This window comes from Mauremys reevesii, linkage group 10 (genome assembly GCF_016161935.1).
Source record: "Mauremys reevesii isolate NIE-2019 linkage group 10, ASM1616193v1, whole genome shotgun sequence".
In the NCBI taxonomy this organism is placed as follows: Eukaryota; Metazoa; Chordata; order Testudines; family Geoemydidae; genus Mauremys; species Mauremys reevesii.
The window spans coordinates 36,985,640-37,003,101 of record NC_052632.1 but is presented as its reverse complement, the minus strand read 5'-3'; the positions used below and the strand labels follow the sequence as shown (position 1 = coordinate 37,003,101).

Below are 17,462 nucleotides of genomic sequence, written 5' to 3'. Positions count from 1 at the left end.
TCTCTTGTATCAGAGCCTTTTGAGAAGGAGACACAATGTAATGTCTGTATTTTGACCCATCAATCTTTTACCCCCAATCGGGGATATTGCAGATTATGTATTCCTTATGCTACCCGATCTTAAACTGAACTTCGCACCCCTCGATAATCTGTACGTTATTCCCTGGTAACCAGAAACTTCTATGCTTAAACACTGTACCTTTCACTTTTTTTAATTCTGTCACAGTTGAGTAGCCAGGGGGCAGCAGTTTTGCCTGTGTATCAGGGGCTGTGCTGGAGAAGATGTGCCTGATGAAGGGAAGAATGTTCCTCTCTCTAGTCCTTTACAGGAAGAGCCCAGCTCGGCTTCTGCCTCTTGCTGAGCCACTGGGTTGCCAGCTCAATGCTTTCTCAGGGAGAGAAGAGAGGCTGCTGACCTCGTGCAGGTGGCTCAGACCTGCAGCTGCCTGTGGTGCATCTCCTTTGAAGTGTAGCTGATGGTCCTGGTGCCAGGCTGGGAATAGCTTGGGTTCAGAGTCTGGATGTCATTGGCAGCACCAAACTGAAGATGAAACTTTGACAGAGGTAGTAAGAAAGAGTGGGGAGAGAGAGGAGGGTGTGCTGAACACAGAACAATAACATTGTCTTTCTACACAGCCAGCCATTCATCCACCCAAGGATTACTATATACATTCTAAATGCTAATGGACAGAGCCTCCCAGCAACTCCTGTGAGCTGGTATTATTCCAACTTTATAGATGGGGAAACTGAGGCACGGAGAGTCTGTGACTTGCCCAAGGTCACCCAGTATGTCCAAGCAGAGCTAGAAGTCCTAACTTCCACTCCTTGGGTTTAGTCATGAGGTCATGTATACAGCATGGGTTTAGGAATATAGGAATTGCCTGACTGGATGAGACCCATAGTCCATCTAGCCCAGTATCCTGACAGAAGCCAAACCAGCTGCTTCAGAGGAATGTTCAAGAAACCCTGCAGCAGATAGATAGGAGATAACCTGGCCCCAGGGAAAGTTCCCTCCTAACCCCCATTAGTTAGAAGTTGGTTATGCCCTGAAGCATGAGGATTTAGATTCCTTCCAAAACATTGTTTTGCTATTCTTTGCTAATCCTTACTATTATAACTCCAGCTGTTCTTGTGGATCTGGCTTTAGGCTATAATGAGCCTAGAAGATTAGCTAGGAGGTATTTAAATAACCTGGAAGAATAAACTGTCGATTGCCAGTAAATGGAAATATTAGTGGGTTTTCACTTGTTTGTTCATACAAGAACTATACATAAATCACTCATCTGAATCCCCTGGTACCATCAGTTCTAACTGATTTCTCATGTACAGTGCCTAGCACAGGCCTGGCTGGGGTCTCTAGGTACTATAATGCAAACATTAAATGTAATGTAAGGATGTGAAATGGAACCTGTTTAATACTCTTGGTGATGAGGTCCATGTAATTACCTGGATGGGTGGCCAGCTGGCTGGCCAGACTTCCTGAAACAACACACCCATCTCTGATATTGTGTGCAATCACATGGAGCACTTGCCTGTCGGCAGTATGATTTCCTCCAGCATCCTCATGGAATGCTAAGATGGATTTAGCAGACAGAACAGTAATTTAGTCCTTTTCTCTCCACAGCAAGTTGATTCGAAGCGGATAACCCCACAGATGCTGTCCCCTCATGGTGAGCTTGTCAGCAGCAGGATTTTGATCTCTTATTGGACTATTTGACCACCAATTTGTTCTAACGTAATCGCTAGGCCAGCACTGACAGCCATGCATCCACTCACCTCCCCCGAAACTGTTTCAAACTAAAGCCTCCATTGTGGAGTTTTTTCTCTTCAGGTGCTTGGAGGCTGCTTCGGATGCACTTGCAGCTGAACTGGGACATCACTCTTCCTCTCCGACAGTTTCAACACCAAAACACAACACAGGCACCATTAGCACTGAGTGCACAAAGCTATGTGCCTTTCCTCCCCCTCTCCTCTGCCTTGTGCATGAGTGGGAGAGAGATAAGTGCTTACATGCTTATAAGATGAATAGGTGCTGTTTAAAAAACAATGGATGACAGATAGCAAGATGGGTATGTATGGCAATAGCTGGGTAGATGGGCTTGTACAGCAACAGAATGGTATTGATGGCAATAAATAAGGTGGACAAATGGATGGATGGATATACAGGGGATGGATGGATGGAGAGTGGGAGAGAACTCGCAGGAGACCATCACTTCACATTTCACTGTTCAATTCAGGCATTTTCTCACCAGACCCCCCCAAATATATGAAGGGTGAAACCGCAAGGAAGGAAAATAATTGTTTATGTTGTTCCAAGATTTGTTGTAATGGCAACATAACTGAACAAAAGAGAAATCAGAATATCAGGGGGAAATGTCCTAATAACGGGGCAGACTGTGGAATGGACTCCCAAAGAAAGTGACAGAAGCTCCATCCCTTAGGATATTTAAATTTTAATGTTTCAGAATATGCTGGAGGGGGACAATCCAGCACTGGCAGGGAGATGGAATTAGATGAGCCAGATCCTCAGCCGCTGCACATTGGAGTTGCTCCATTCCTCCTCTTTTTCATGGCAACTTGAAAAGCAACATTAAAGATGGACGTCCAGGTTAGTCATCCGCTCTATGGCTTCTGGTGACATGGAATGAATCATAGTGTCTGTCTGGAGAAGGATCTTAGTGGGCAGCAGTTCACTAGGTGTTCTGGGGTTTGGGTGTCTTCTCCATATTCACATACTGGAGTGTCTTTCATGTTCCATTTGTGTAGTAGGTAATTAAAACGCCCATATGAGCTTCTGATGCGGTTATCTGTGATTCATTCCTTATGTGGCATGGTGAAGCCAGATGATTGATCTCTAGGATTCATGATCAGGTCTTGATTCTTGATCCTGCTGTTTTCCCACAGCCTCTGCCACTTGCCTTTTGTAGACAGTCCCAAGGTTTTAAGGTCTTTGGCCACTAACTAGAAGGGGTTCCTAGTCTTAAGGCAGCATCTTGAGGTTGGGGATATTTATAGATGGGCAAGTCTGGATTCATTGTTGCATGGTTATATTCGTGTATTATTGCTGCTTTAATGTTTGCATTGAAGTTACCAAAGTGATGGCAATCTAGGATAGCTGTGAATCTAGTCCATGGATTATCTGAAATGTCTCTTTCCATCTCTAATTTCAGTGGCTCTGCAATATGATTCTCCCAGCGATGGTACTAAAAAGCACAAAGAAAAGCACCTTGTTCTCGCCTCTCCCTGCTTCCTGCATAAGGCGCGTACTCCTCGTAGCGCTGGATTTACCCAATTTAATCCTAACATTATCTGTTACTTCCTTAATGGGTTCTGCAGGCTCCAGGCAAATCCTACCCTTTGTGCTCAATTAACAGCCTATACCTCGGAGAGTGGGAGGTAATATAAATATTTTCCATTCAGTGATAGGACACTGTTCTGTGGTGCTGTCATTATACTATTGATTTGACATCCAGGTGTTAGGAAGAGTTGTATGGCAGAAAAAATTGCAACTTTGTTTCATTTTTTTCAGGCAGGGGAGTAGTAGCCTCACCTCTAGGCTGTTCCAGCCCTCTCTGTCCCTCTCCACATACCATGTTCCACCCCGACATGGACATTTATGACCTGCTGCTGTGGGCAATATTATGAACAGCTGGATTCTTTAAAGAAGCAATTACTTCTTCACCTGCTTCCAAATTAGTTTAAACTGCTTTTAAGCTGCAGCATAAATAACACCCCCACCCCCAATAGCTCATGCCAAATTCCAGCATTTGCAAAACTCCTGTTGTATTTTAGTCATTTATTTTTGTCAGGTCAAGCAGTAAATTCATGGAGCGTCATTGACATCAAGGGAGCTGTGCTGAATTACGCCAGCTGAGGAGCTCACCCTTAGTAAGGGACCATCACTATTTTCTTATTTGTCCACATTTTTAGACTGTTTCTGCCAGGTTTGTTCATAGTGTTGAATTCCTCCCACTCCTAATGCTTCATTTCTTAAGACCACTCTGCTGCTTGGCTGTTTAATAACCCAGTCCCAGAATTATGCTCCACTAAAGGGAAGGTTAAGATGCCATTTTCCCCTTGGAGAGGTTCTGATTGGATCTTTTCAAAGGAAAAAATATGGGCTGTATTCCTTGGGGCATCCTTTTGTAAATGTGTGCTGTGTAAAGGTGTATTACTTTAACACTGCCCTGGGTGTGGCTTCCATTCCAAAGGCATCTTGATACATAGATTCTTATACGGCTGCCATCACCATGTTGTATGAGTATCTCCCAAGATAGTATATGTGATGGCATAGTTCATTTTCTTCTCTCTCTTCCCTCCATACAACAGGGAGTGGACTTGGTCTTGTACGTTTGTGCTATTAACGTGGCATTGCTGTGGGAATCATAGAAGATTAGGGTTGGAAGAGACCTCAGGAGGTCATCTAGTCCAACCCCCTGCTCAAAGCAGGACCAACCCCAACTAAATCATCCCAGCCAGGGCTTTGTCAAGCCAGGCCTTAAAAACCTCTAAGGATGGAGATTCCACCACCTCCCTCCGTAACCCATTCAAGTGCTTCACCATCCTCCTAGTGAATTCGTTTTTCCTAATGTCCAACCTAGACCTCTCCCACTGCAACTTGCGACCATTGCTCCTTGTTCTGTCATCTGCCACCACCTTGAACAGCCTAGCTCCACCTTCTTTGGAACCTCCCCTTCAGGTAGTTGAAGGCTGCTGCTATATTCCCCCTCACTCTTCTCTTCTACAGACTAAGTAAGCCCAGTTTCCTCAGCCTCTCCTCATAAGTCATGTGCCCCAGCCCCCTAATCATTTTCGTTGCCCTCCGCTGGACACGAGCCATTAATCGCTACTCATTGATCCCGATGATCTAGCCAGCTTTCTATCCACCTTATAGTCCATTCATCCAATCCATACTTTAACTTGCTGGCAAGAATACTGTGGGAGACTATCAAAAGCTTTGCTAAAGTCAAGGTATATCACGTCCATTGCTTTCCCCATTGAAGTGGGTTGAAGTAGATTTTGCATCATGCTCTCAAGGTCTCATTGTGGTCTCTTGGATTTTGCATCATGCTCCAGTCTTGATCTCTTCCTGGCGAGAACTCCAGATTCTTGAGCCAGCTGGGAGATCATAAAGCCGACCTATCTCCATAGATCTATACATGCATATGGCACATAACCACTTCACTCATAAACATGCCACACACATACACACAATAGAACTTTTTGGGGCCGGGAAGCAATTTTCCGCCACATCAGATTGGCAGGGACCTTAATGGGTTTTCTGCCTTCCTCTGCAGTGTGGGGCATGGTTGTTTGCCTGCTGGGATCATCTGCGTATCTCTCACTAAATTCCTTCTCTGCCATTGCAGAGGCCTCTGGCATTGGTGCACCTCACGCCTTCCTGTTCATTGCCTGGGACATATGCTAGTTCAGCCTCCAGAGGGCTGTAATGCTTTAGTCTAACTGAGGTTCCTGGACTCTATGGGGTTTAGTGGCCTGTGATATACAGGAGGTCAGAGTAGATGGTCCCTTCTGGCCTTAAACGCCTTTACTCTATGCCTACCTTCCTCCAACTCGGTGTCCAGCCAAGGACTAGCAATACACTCTGCACATAGGCACCAACTTTCCCCGGCGCCGGTGGGTGCTCGCACCACCCCCGGCCCTGCCCCAATTCCACCCTTTCCCCGCCCCCATTCCAACCAGGGGCGGCTCTAGCTTTTTTGCCACCTCAAGCACAGCCTCCTCAGTCCCACGGATTCGGCAGCTTGCCTGCGGGAGGTCTGCCGGTCCCGCGGCTTCGGCAGCTTGCCTGCAGGAGGTCTGCCGGTCCTGCGGCTTCGGCATACCCACTGCTGAATTGCCTCCGCGGGACCGGCGGACCTCTCGCAGGCAAGCCATCAAAGGCTGCCTGACTGCCACCCTCGCAGTGACCGGCAGAGCGCCCCCCGTGGCTTGCTGCCCCAGGCACACGCTTGGAGTGCTGGTGCCTGGAGCTGCCGCTGATTCCAACCCCTAAGTCCTCACCCCTACTCTGCCCCCTCCCTGCCCCTATTGGACCCCTTCCCCAAATCCCCAGCCCCGCCTCTTCCCCGAGTGGGCCACGTTCCCCGTCCTCCCCCCCCCCTCCCTCCCTGCCCCGCGAAACAGCTCTTTCGCGGCGCAAGCGCTGGGAGCTAGGGGGAGAAATCAGGCGCAGGAGAAGGAGGGAGGAGAGCTGGGCTGGGGATGGGCAGGAGCTGCTGTGCTGTGCACTCACCACCATTTTTTTTTTGGGTGCTCCAGCCCCGGAGCACCCATGACTCTGCACACAGTAAAACAAAGTGTTGGGTACTGCAGCTGGTGGGAATTTTTTTCATCAGAACACTTTTTTGACAAAATATTTTTTCCCCAATCAAAACAAAACTTGCAGTGAAAAATTAATTATTATTTTTATTATTATTTTATATTTTATTATGAAAGAAAAAAGAAGCAAGAAATGAGAAGGATGGGCATTCTCATAAGGCTTCCCCCCCCCCCTTCTGACCTTGGTTTGCAGTACCCTTTTTTGTTTCCCTTTGCAGTTCCCCAGTCACCCTTCCCCTGAAGTCTCCACTGACAATTTATTAACATAGCTAACACATATTAACTAACTTTCCACACAGTCTCAGTCTCCCTCCCCCCCCAGGCACACCCCCCGCCCCCCTCTCCTCTTCTCACTCTCTACTTTGCAGCTTTGTCTAGTCTCAGTTGTCAGTTTCAGTTGCTAAACACAGGATTTCAGCCTGCTCTCCCCTGCTCCCCTCTCCTCCTCCTCCTAGGTCCATGTAGGTTTTATTCTTTCCCCCTCCTTGGACCTGTGCCTCCCCTTCCTCTCCTTCCACTCCTTCTTCCCCTTCCCCAACTGCTTCTTCCTTCAGGCCTCCCCTCAGCCTTCCTCCACCTCCTCAGGCCACTTTCCACTGTCCAGCTGCTCTCTCTCTCCTCTCAGCCTCCCCCTGTTTTTTTCCTAGGAAGCTCTCACACCACCCTTCCTGCCCTCTCTTCCCTCCTCTGAAGCCCAGCTATGTTCCCTTTCAACCCAGCAGCAGCAGGCAAGCAGTCACAGGGGCCTTCCCTTTCACTTGCAACAGCCTCCCCTCACCAGCCTGTCCCTGGGGCACTGCCAGCCAGCCCTTTCACTTCTCACTTTTCAGAGTGAGATGAACTACTCTAAGAAGTGAGAGAGAGGGGGCAAATTCATTTCATAATGCTATTAATAAACAATTACAAGAGTGTTTTTCCCCCACTCACGATTAGCACATTGAGAGACGAATTGCCCCAAATAGTTCACATTGATTTTTGGATAACTATGAAACCCTGAAAGCTCCAGCACAATACATCAGGCTTTGGATTCTTTCCTCCTCATGGTGGTGTGGGAAGAGGTTTGTCACTTATTTTCATTTGGAGGTCCTCTACATTCTATCTGGAGCCACTCACCACCAGACAGCACAGCTACAAGCCTTCCCGCTGAAAACGGCTTGGGAGTCTGTTACTGGCTGGCAGGACTGCTAACAAGCAGGTTATGCACTCTCCCTACCTACCCCTCACACTCCAGAGCTAACTGCTCTGCCTCCATTGCATTTCTAGCTCCTTCCAGCATGGGAGATAGATCACACTAGGGATTGAGTCTAGGTCCCCATGCATCAGGCCATATGCAGCAATTAGTCACGTGGCTATAGATCCCAACTGAGGACTTTATACCAAGGTCCTAATTAATACTCATCCAAAAAACCAGGGAAACTCTCAAACAAAAAAGTGTGGAGAAAAAAGAGTGAAGGTTGAAAATGTGTGTCGTGGAGCCCAGGCAATATTCCACTTTCTTTACAACAATTTTACACCTTACACAAACAAACGCACAAATATTAAAAAGGCTGAAAACGAATAGTAAAGGGATCCTGTCACTTCCACAATTCTGTATAATGTTTTGTCTCTATCATTCTATACCACCCACCCCGTGTAACCTACACTGTTAACCTACGCCACCCACCCAATCTATACTGCCAACCTAACCTATATCACCAACCCAATCTTAAACTTTGCCCCCTAAAACTTGAAAGAAATAGATACAAAAATCCAAATAACAGAACCCTAGGAGATTATAAAATCCCCATTTCCTATTCAAAGGGGCCATTTTCAATACATTGTAACGCTAACATAATTGTCAACATTACCCACTTAATAAAAGCCCCAAACAATCCCCTGCAAACGTTGGTTGCTACACAACATAGTTCATTTAGATAACAATACAGATTTCCTACGTCTACATTATTGTATGTGTACACAAACTTACACCGCCATATAATCATCCCATTTCATAACAGCACAGAGAGCAATCATTCCAAGGCTAATCATAAAAACAATCAGCTACTCCACCAACACATCGCACTAGGAACAAATGTATAGAACTCTAACAAAGCTTTAATATTCCCTAGGACAACATTCCTTACAAAACCTTTACTGCACAAGTAGGAGAAGAATCTACCAGCTTTACTCACACTGCATAGTGTCTTATTCTGTGAATGCTATTCTTAAGTGTCCTGCAATAGCATCTCGAGGTCCCAGCCAAGGAGAGGCCTCTGTTAGGCTACGTGATGAACAAACACTTAAGGAGAGACAGTGTTTACCCTGAAGAGCTCACAGTCAGAATTAGCAAGACAGACATGGGATGCAAGGAGAAGTAGTAACTTGACAAAAGTCATACAGCTGGTTAGTGAATTAGCTAGGAAGAGAACCCAGGTGCCCTGTCTCACAATCTAGTGCCCTATCCTCTGAACTGTGCTGCAATTGATTTCAATGGGCTACTCATAGATTAAGCTGCTACTCAAAGTGAGTGAGCTGCTCAGACTCTGGTCCTTAATAAACAAACAATAATATACCCGACAGGCCTTTTTTCCATTACAGGACAAATCACTGATGGTGAGTGATGAAGTCTAATCCAAACTCATTCATTGAAGTCAAAGGAAGGACTCACATTGATTTTAATGGGCTTTGGATCAAGTTCTACATGGAGCACTAGCTGAATCCTATATCTGCTTATACCCAACATAGAAATATTTAGTTGTTTTAAGGTTGCAGAATCTTTACACACAAAGGAGCAGTGTGGCTTAGTGGTTAGAGCACTACACTGGGACTTGGAAAACTTGGGGTCTGTTCCAGGATCTGTCGGGTGACCTTAAGCAAGTTGCTGTTTTGCTCTGTGCCTCAGTTTCCCCATCTGTAAAATGGGAATACCTCCTTGTAAAGCCTTTTGAGATCTATTGGTGAAAAGTGCTAGATAAGAGCTAGATGTTGTTAATAATGATGTGGGCTGGACACCACTGAAACATGCTTTCAATCTTAACTCTTTTTTAAACAAACTATTTGTCTGTGAATAGATTCAGTTCCCTGTCTCAGACTGGCTGCTCTAAGCATGCAACGAGGAGGAGGGGCTTTTTACTAGCCGTTGGCTCATAATCTTGGCACCAATTCCCCTTCTGACAGTGTTCTGGGCTTTGCTCATTTCAATTCTCGTGCTGTTTTTCTTTTTTTTTTTTTTTTTAAGAACAAAACTGGCATCAGGGAGAAAGGAAGGAGACAGGTTGCTAAGCTCCTTCCTCAAATCCACAGCACTTTTGTCTTGCTTCATGCCAGGGCTTTCTGTAGGGTGCCTTGATTTATAACCCAGCATGTTATGATGAAGCCAGCCAGAGCAATTCCTGCTTCCTGGACCCTCTCAGATCTCACTAATGATGTATTAATATGCCCCATATTTTCTGTATTGGCTCTCCCTTCCAGCCAAAGGGCCCACTGCCTCATAAATGCTTCCTCTCTACAGTCTTCTCATAGTGAATTCAGATCTTGATGCTCTCTCTGTCTACTTGGCCCTGTGTGGGGAAACAGTAACATTTCAGAGAAAGCTCTGATAGAGGCCTTGGGCTTAACCTTCCTTCATAATATGTAAATGGAGCTTCCAGGACTACTCTCATACGCCTTCCTGTGTCACCAATATGTGACCTGAGCGGTCTCTGTTTGTCCAGAAGACCTGTGAGACCCACCGTTTTCACAGCCAGTAGGCCTGCCAATGAAGGCTTCTCAGACTACAATATTTCTACAACCCAAATCTTATCCCTACAGCCTGGCTGAGTCTCACCACAGTCTCCTCATCTCCTGTAGGAGTCTTCTCTGTTGCAGGTTGATCCTACAGCTGTGAAAGAAAACTGACCAAACCCTTTTTTTCAGTGGAAAATGCAGATTTAGCAGCACTGAAATGGCTCACAAATTCATGCTGGTTTGTTCATTTTCAAGAAATCTAAAAAGTAAAAATTTTGAAATTAAAAAAAAAATTGTTCAAAATGACTTTTCTTGTACATAGATCCTTTGATATTTCATTTGACCCAAAATGATTTTTTTTTTTACTTTTTGAAATTACCTGTAACCAGAAAAATCATTTTTTTGCTCAGCTCTAGTTGATCCTTTGCTGCTAACTCTCCAACTGCCTGGAAAAACCCACCTATCTCCCTCAATGTTATTCACCCTGCTTTTTAAACTGCAATTTACCACCTACCTCTTTTCCGTTGCCTTCAACCAGTGAGCAGTCCCCACACCTGCATTCTTACCAACTTTGCAGGCTCCTTAGAACACAACCTTTCCAAACTGAGGTGTATAATACTGATGTCACACCAGTTTCTGCTCCCAGAAAATCTGCCTCTTGTTCCACTTAGCACCTCACATGCTGTATAATGAGGACCCCCCAAATTTGCCAGCCATAAACTCACTCTGGAGAGCTGACAGAAGCTTAGATTGATGTGAGTTATAAAGGAGATGAGGACGGGTAATATGTCTCTGAAGTATGCATGACTGCAGCAAATCAGCAAACATTAGGAACAGTTGAGGCTAGAACTCCCTGCTCTCAGGAAGTGCCTGCTCCAGTGTGGATTGAAATGAACAGAAAGCTTTCCATTGACTCCGGGGGGGTTGGATCAGGCCCTACATGAGATGTGCAAAGAGTGAGATGTATTTGCCTGCAGTTTAGAGAGACTTGTTGCTGTTTATTAAGAGCATGGACTTAGAGGGGGGATAAAATGGGCAGTTGCAGGCAGGGTATTCTGGGCAAAGTTGGGGTATTTAGTTACAACCCCCTATCATGTATCTTGACGGAGACCCATAAATTCTTGAATCATTGATCACCACAAGGGGGCGACCCTTATAGTCACTGGGATGTTGGAAGTTACCCCTCCCTGCACCTACTTCACCTGCTCAGAGTAACTTGGAATTACAACAAGGAGGGACACTCTCCATTCACCCTCTTTTCCAGGACACGGCACAGCTCCTGCCAATGGAGAAAGAAGGAGCCAGGCAGAGACCCAAGTGAGCAGACCTAAGACCCCAGCAGTCCTGAAGGAGCTGCCATATGCTCTTGGGGGAGCTAGTGATGGAGGCTGAGCTCACACTCAGATGTCGATGACACACAGTAGGAACAACACTGAGAATGTCCTCCGAGGAGGCTGCTGATGGGGGAGGCCATAGCTGCTGGCTGCAGATGTGAGCAGTGCTCCTGGAACCTGTGAATGGCTGGCTCCCTGAATGACAAGGTCTGCGAGGTAATATCTTTCATGGGACCAACTTCTGTTGGTGACAGAGACAAGCTTTCCAGCCTAGCTTGTCTCTCTCACCAACAGAAGTTGGTCAGTCCCATAAAGGATATTGTCTCACCCACCTTGTCTCTCTCACATCCTGGGGCTGACACAGCAACAACTATACTGCTCCCTGAGTCACATGCATGGGGCAGTTGTGAATTCAGCACAGGACTGTTGGGCCTGCTGCATCAGAGCATTGTTCAGCACCCTGCTAGCTGTGTGTGGTTTTAGATACAGCGAGAGGAGGGTCAGGAGAGATTGTAAGTGAGTTTGTGGAGGGGGGAAACCCCAAAAGATGGATGAGATGAGCCCCCCCCAGGACTAATTGTGAAGGTGGTTCCCGGCAAGCTAAGGGCTACCTTGGGCATTGGCAGCCACTCCCCCGCCCATCTCCATCCTGTGTTTTTCTCTCTGCTAAGTGACAGGCAAACAGATTGAGAGCTGGGAGGAGGCCCCAGGTGCTGCTGGAGCTGCAGCTGCTTCCCCTGGCAGTGCCTGTCACTCATTATCTGCATAAATTAGCCATCTGAAGACACTCTGGGGTTGGAGAGAGCAGGGTATGTGGGAGTGAAGCCGGCGCTGCCAGTAATTCTTTATCCTCCCTTTGATTCAGGCACAGACTGTCTCTGCTCCAGACAAACCCACCTTTCACACTGTATTTTTCTACTGCACAAAGCAAGTACCTGGAGGCATTGAAGCAAAGTGGCTGGTGGATTGGTGGCAGTTTCTGGAGAGGGCCATTGCCTTATGCAGTTGAAAAGGCCAGTGACTGTTCCTATGGGTTATACTCACATTAGTGGGTGGGGCAGAGGTATGTAAATCAGATAATGCATATTAAATAATCCCTTTACATCTCACAAATCACAATCTAAAATGCCAACTGTCAAAAATGTAGGCAACGTTTCTGAGAAAATTCTGTCCTTTAAAACTATTTTTTTAACATAATTCAAACTACTTTTGATGGAAAAATTCATCAACATTTGAAAAATTTTGCCCAGGTGATCAAAAAATGACAAAGAAGATTCACCAGAAAATGAACTGCATTTTTGTTTTGTTTTCCCTTGACTAAATCTAGGTGAAAATGTCATCAGAAAATTTGAATTTGGAAAATTTCAATCAGCTCTAATCTAAAACCATGAGACAATTAAAATATGAATGATGATGATAATTATTGGCATTGTAGTAGCACCTCAGACTTTAAGTCATGGACCAGTACCCAGTTGTGCAAGGTGCTGTACGCAGAACAAAAAGACAGTCCCTTGCCCAAAGAGCTTACAATCTAAGTATATGTATTCATTCTGTGGGCCGTCCTTAAGGTATAGGGACTGAGAAGAATAACAGTAGGCTTCCCTGAAGCAGCATTGCCCTACCTTGAAAGTGGACTCTGAAGTGTTTTGTTGGGAGGGCATTTCTTCAGTACCAATTCGCTCACCTTATCCATTCTGGGTACAGCCCCTTGTAGGGGAAGAAGCCAGCCAGAGCTGGACTGGATTTCTGTGCCCAGCTGTTAAAGACACAAGGGGCCAAATTTGCTTAGCACTCAGTCTTTCCCATTGAGAACAATCAGAGCTGCAATGCCCTGAGCTCTCTTGAAAATCCGGCCCAAGATGAGGGATGTACAAATGTTTTAGTCTGTGGGAAGAATGTATTATTTCAGGAAGGTTAAAGGGGGATGATCAATGCTTCATCTATTTCTCTTAAACCCTATACAAAGCAATTGTCTCACTTTATCAGCCTCCCAGTGTGACTTTTGGAATTGCTTGTGTCGCACCAACTGGCTGATTTTGGGTTGAATCTGAGATGTTGCCAAGTGCATCAGGTTGGCTAAGTTTGTATCTCTGAGGAGCCCCCTACTACTATAGTAATGGGCCTGGTTTGGAGACTTCAGTTTAAAATCTCCAGGGGGGAGATTTTCAATCCATAATCCAATACAAATTGACTTCTTAACACATTGGCCATCAAGAGCTATCCTTGAGAGCTCTGGGGGCCATAGACTGGATACCCCTACCCCACATATACTTATGGGGATGAGGGGCCATATGAACGGAATTTCTCTGGTCACATGGCACAGACTTGTGGTGTATCCAGCTGGAATGGAGTATGGAACTGCAATATGTACTGGAGTTCCTTGCCCCTGTGGAATGGAGCTGTACAATGTGATGCATGCCCACCGGAGGAAATCCCAGATCCTAATATGTCTGCCCAGCTGTCCATTTCGTCCTCTTCCCCTAGGGAGAAGAAGGTGTGACCATAAGATTCTCCTGCTGCTCTCAGATGTGGACCCCCTAAATTTCATGCTTGCAAAGCCACAGGCTGCAGAGCCAGGGAGACCACCCAGACCATGGCCTAACCACTTTTAAGCAGGTACAAGGACCTTCCAATCACTTTATGCCAAGGGGACCTGAGGAGTGTGCTGGGATAATCTAGACTTTGTGACATATAGCAAGGTCAGAACCTCTCATCTGGTCTATGAGGGGGGCTGAGCTCTGAACTGGGCTTTATTTGGGAGATGACACTCGAATTTGGACTGGGGGGGACCCCTAATAGGGATGGCCAAAGCAGAAGGGGCCACATGAGAGGGAGGTGGAAGGGGCTGTACTGTGCAGTACCCAGGGGCAGGTGGATCTATTCCTGTGAGAAGTAGCTGAAGCAGATTGAAGTAGGATGTGGAGCTTTGGCCACATCAGCCAAACATTTCTGCATTCTCCCTCTCCAACTCCCTCTTTTTTTTCCTGTTGCCTGGGAGCTGGGGTTAAAGCCGGGGTGACCCTTGTCACTGAGCACTGAAAATCTCATCTCATCTGTGGCCTTGGGCAGCTGTCACAGAGGCACGTTGCTAGGTTCTCCTCCACTGGGCCACTGCTTTACACCCAGTCTGCAGGAGTCAATACAGCTCCCAGCTGGAGATTCCCTCCTTCCCGCCGCTCGAGGGCTGTTTACTCCTGCCTGCCTGAAGCCAACGCGTACTGCTTTTCCTGATGAAGAATATTGATGGGCTCTACAAACAACTGAGTTTCAGATCACCTTCAAAGAGAAGAAATCAGACTGAATCAGTCATTACCGCCCTCCATATGCATTTGGCAGGGGTCCCTCATAACCCTTCGGCACACAGATTCCCTCCTATGCTGACCTTAAACAGCCCCCCTGGATTCACTCCTGCATCTTCCCCACCAGACGCCCTCCATCTATCTGTGTCACCCTGCCCCTCCCCCCACATATGCAACAGCTACAGCTTGTCAAGTGCTCCCACGGCAAAGCACTGCTCAGTACTGTCTCCAGAGCAGTATCCTAGCAGGTATGGGACACATCCACCTCTATGGCTCTATACACACTTCCTGTCCCTGGGTTCTCTTAGCAGAGGCAAATGAGCCACAGCCAGCATGCTCTGCCCTTGGTATAGAGCAGGGATCGGCAATCTTTGGCACGCGGCCCATCAGGGAAAGCTCCTGGAGGGCCGGGACAGTTTGTTTACCTGCAGTGTCTGCAGGTTCAGCCGATCGTGACTCCCACTGCCCGCGGTTCGCTGTTCCAGGTCAATGGGGGATGCGGGAAGTGGCGCGGCCTGTGGGATGTGCTGGCTGCCGCTTTCTGCAGCCCCCATTGGCCTGGGACGGCAAACCTCGGCCAGTGGGAGCTGCGATCAGCCAAACCTGCAGATGCTGCAGGTAAACAAACCGGCCCGGCCCGCCAGGGGCTTACCCTGACAGGCTGCGTTCCAAAGGTTGCTGATCCCTGGTATAGAGCACCTCTGTCCTCTCTGTGTGCTACGGGACCGCTAGCTTTATTTTATGAGCAATGGGCTGATAGAAAGAGTCTGGAATCTTAGGATAATCTCTGACCATTAAAACCAAGATTGCACCTAGCCCTTGGTTCATAGAATCATAGATTCTAAGGCCAGAAGGAACCATCGTGTTCATCTAGGTCTGACCCCCTGCATAGCACAGACCCGAGAACTGCCCCCAAATACTTCCTGTTTGAATGAGGGCAGATCTTTTATCAAAACATCCTGGCTGGATTTAAAGTTGCCAGTGATGGAAAATTCACCACAGCCTAGATGCATGTTATTGGTGGGATGGGACAAGGCGGCTCCCAGCATATTTACACCGGAGCCAGGCAGAGTTCTGGCCAGTGAACTCTTGGCATGCAAGGGCAGGGTAAGTCTAGTGGTACCAGCGGTGTGAGATTGCCAGAAGGAGGTGGGAGAGAGTGCAGAGGAACACATGCATCATATCCTGTAGAAGTGTGCACTGGTATGAGAGGCTGCTAGTTATGTACACACACCCTGAGCACTCCCAGGGGCATTGCTGGCTGTTAGAGCATGCCCCCTCCTCAGTCACAGTCTTGTCTAAGTGTGTGTGGGGGGGCACTGAGGTCAATGAGAGTGTGGGGGGAGACGTGAACTTTAAAGAGTGATTCTTTTCCCTTTCCATTTGTTTCTTTTATTAGTCAATTCTCCCACGTTACATACAGCACATGCCATTGCAGTGAATGCATTCTATTGGCCACTCTGTTACTGACCCGCTGGGTGTCCTTGGGCAAGTCTCTGCACCTCAATTTCCCCTCCCACCCTTGGTCTGCCTGGTCTGTTTAGACGGTAAGCTCTTGAGGGCAAGGCCTATCTCTCACTATGTGTCCATACAGTACCTAGTGCAATGGGGTCCCAATCACAAGTTGGGGCCTGTCATTTTAATAATGTCACAAGTTATTAATGATATCTAGACAGAAAACAGTTGGATAAAGAAATCAGCAATCTGTTTGCTAACATATTGTTATTTTAGAAGGATAAACTCAGTCACATTTCTTAATGTCTTAACAAGCATATATTTATATACATAGCACTCTCCATTCTTTGTAACTCGGGCAATATGATGAGTGATGTCACTACAGGCGAGTCTGAGTGGCTAAGCTCAAACTGTGATACCCAGAGGAGGCAGAGATGTGAGATCTGGGGCTCCATCTAATGTAGTCATGCGGGAAGGCTTTAGTAGGTTTTTATCCTCTTCTGTGGACCAGCTGTTAGAGAGACCAAGATCCAGGGTTTCACAGTGCGGGTTGCATGCACAAATACAGCTTGCACGAAAGAGCCTTGTGCTCACTCTGCCTGTGAAGTAGCCAATCAAAATATATCTCAAAGCAGGCAGTGTATGCCCTGCACAGTATTGCTTCTAGTTCAAATCAAACTCTCCCCAGTCCACAAATTCATTTGGCCTACATACCAATCAGGTGATACCTCTCTTCTTTCACTCCTCCGCACCATAAAGCCCTTGGCAAACACAATCTTCACCCTGTCCCCAAACCAGGGGACACACCCGATTATTCTGGTGGAAGCTGTCTGGGTTATACGGTGACCCCACCTGCCACAGGCCCAGCCAGTGAGCGTGTGCTATTGAATTCCCCAGGCAATAAAAGTTTAGCACAGATTGGGACCGTAATAGGAATCTGCAGCACGGCTCCGTACTTGCTAGCAGCTGCCTCTGTCGCTAACTGCGGAGGCGCTATGCTCCTTTGAGAGTCCCTGGTGAGTTGAGGGGGCCTCAGGTCAGAGCAGGATCAGTTGCTAACTGAGCATTGCACTCTCCACCCAGCGTTCCACACAGCACGTTCACTAGTAAAGGCACAGCCCTCCTGCAAGCCCAATATACAGACCATGGCCAAAGAGAGAGGCCAAACCTGGAGAGAATTAGCCCCTCACTGTACACAGGGCAGAGCAGCAGAAAGGGGACAGGAGCGCTAAAGAAATAAGGGCATCTTTACAATAGGGCCCATTATCCTTCCTCCCCCGGATTTAGCTTGCTGTTATTTCCTGGCAGCTGGGACTGGGTATTATGGG

General features: G+C 47.0%; 1 long non-coding RNA gene across 1 annotated transcript; it reads right to left on the bottom strand.

Moving 5' to 3' along the window:
• Positions 1-200: 200 nt before the first annotated feature.
• LOC120372877 lies at positions 201-10,697 on the bottom strand. Its single transcript, XR_005585231.1, has 3 exons — positions 10,561-10,697; positions 10,147-10,305; positions 201-552 (listed from the first exon to the last, which is right to left on the bottom strand). It is a non-coding gene; the product is annotated as an uncharacterized LOC120372877 (long non-coding RNA).
• Between the last annotated feature and the right edge of the window lie 6,765 nt (positions 10,698-17,462).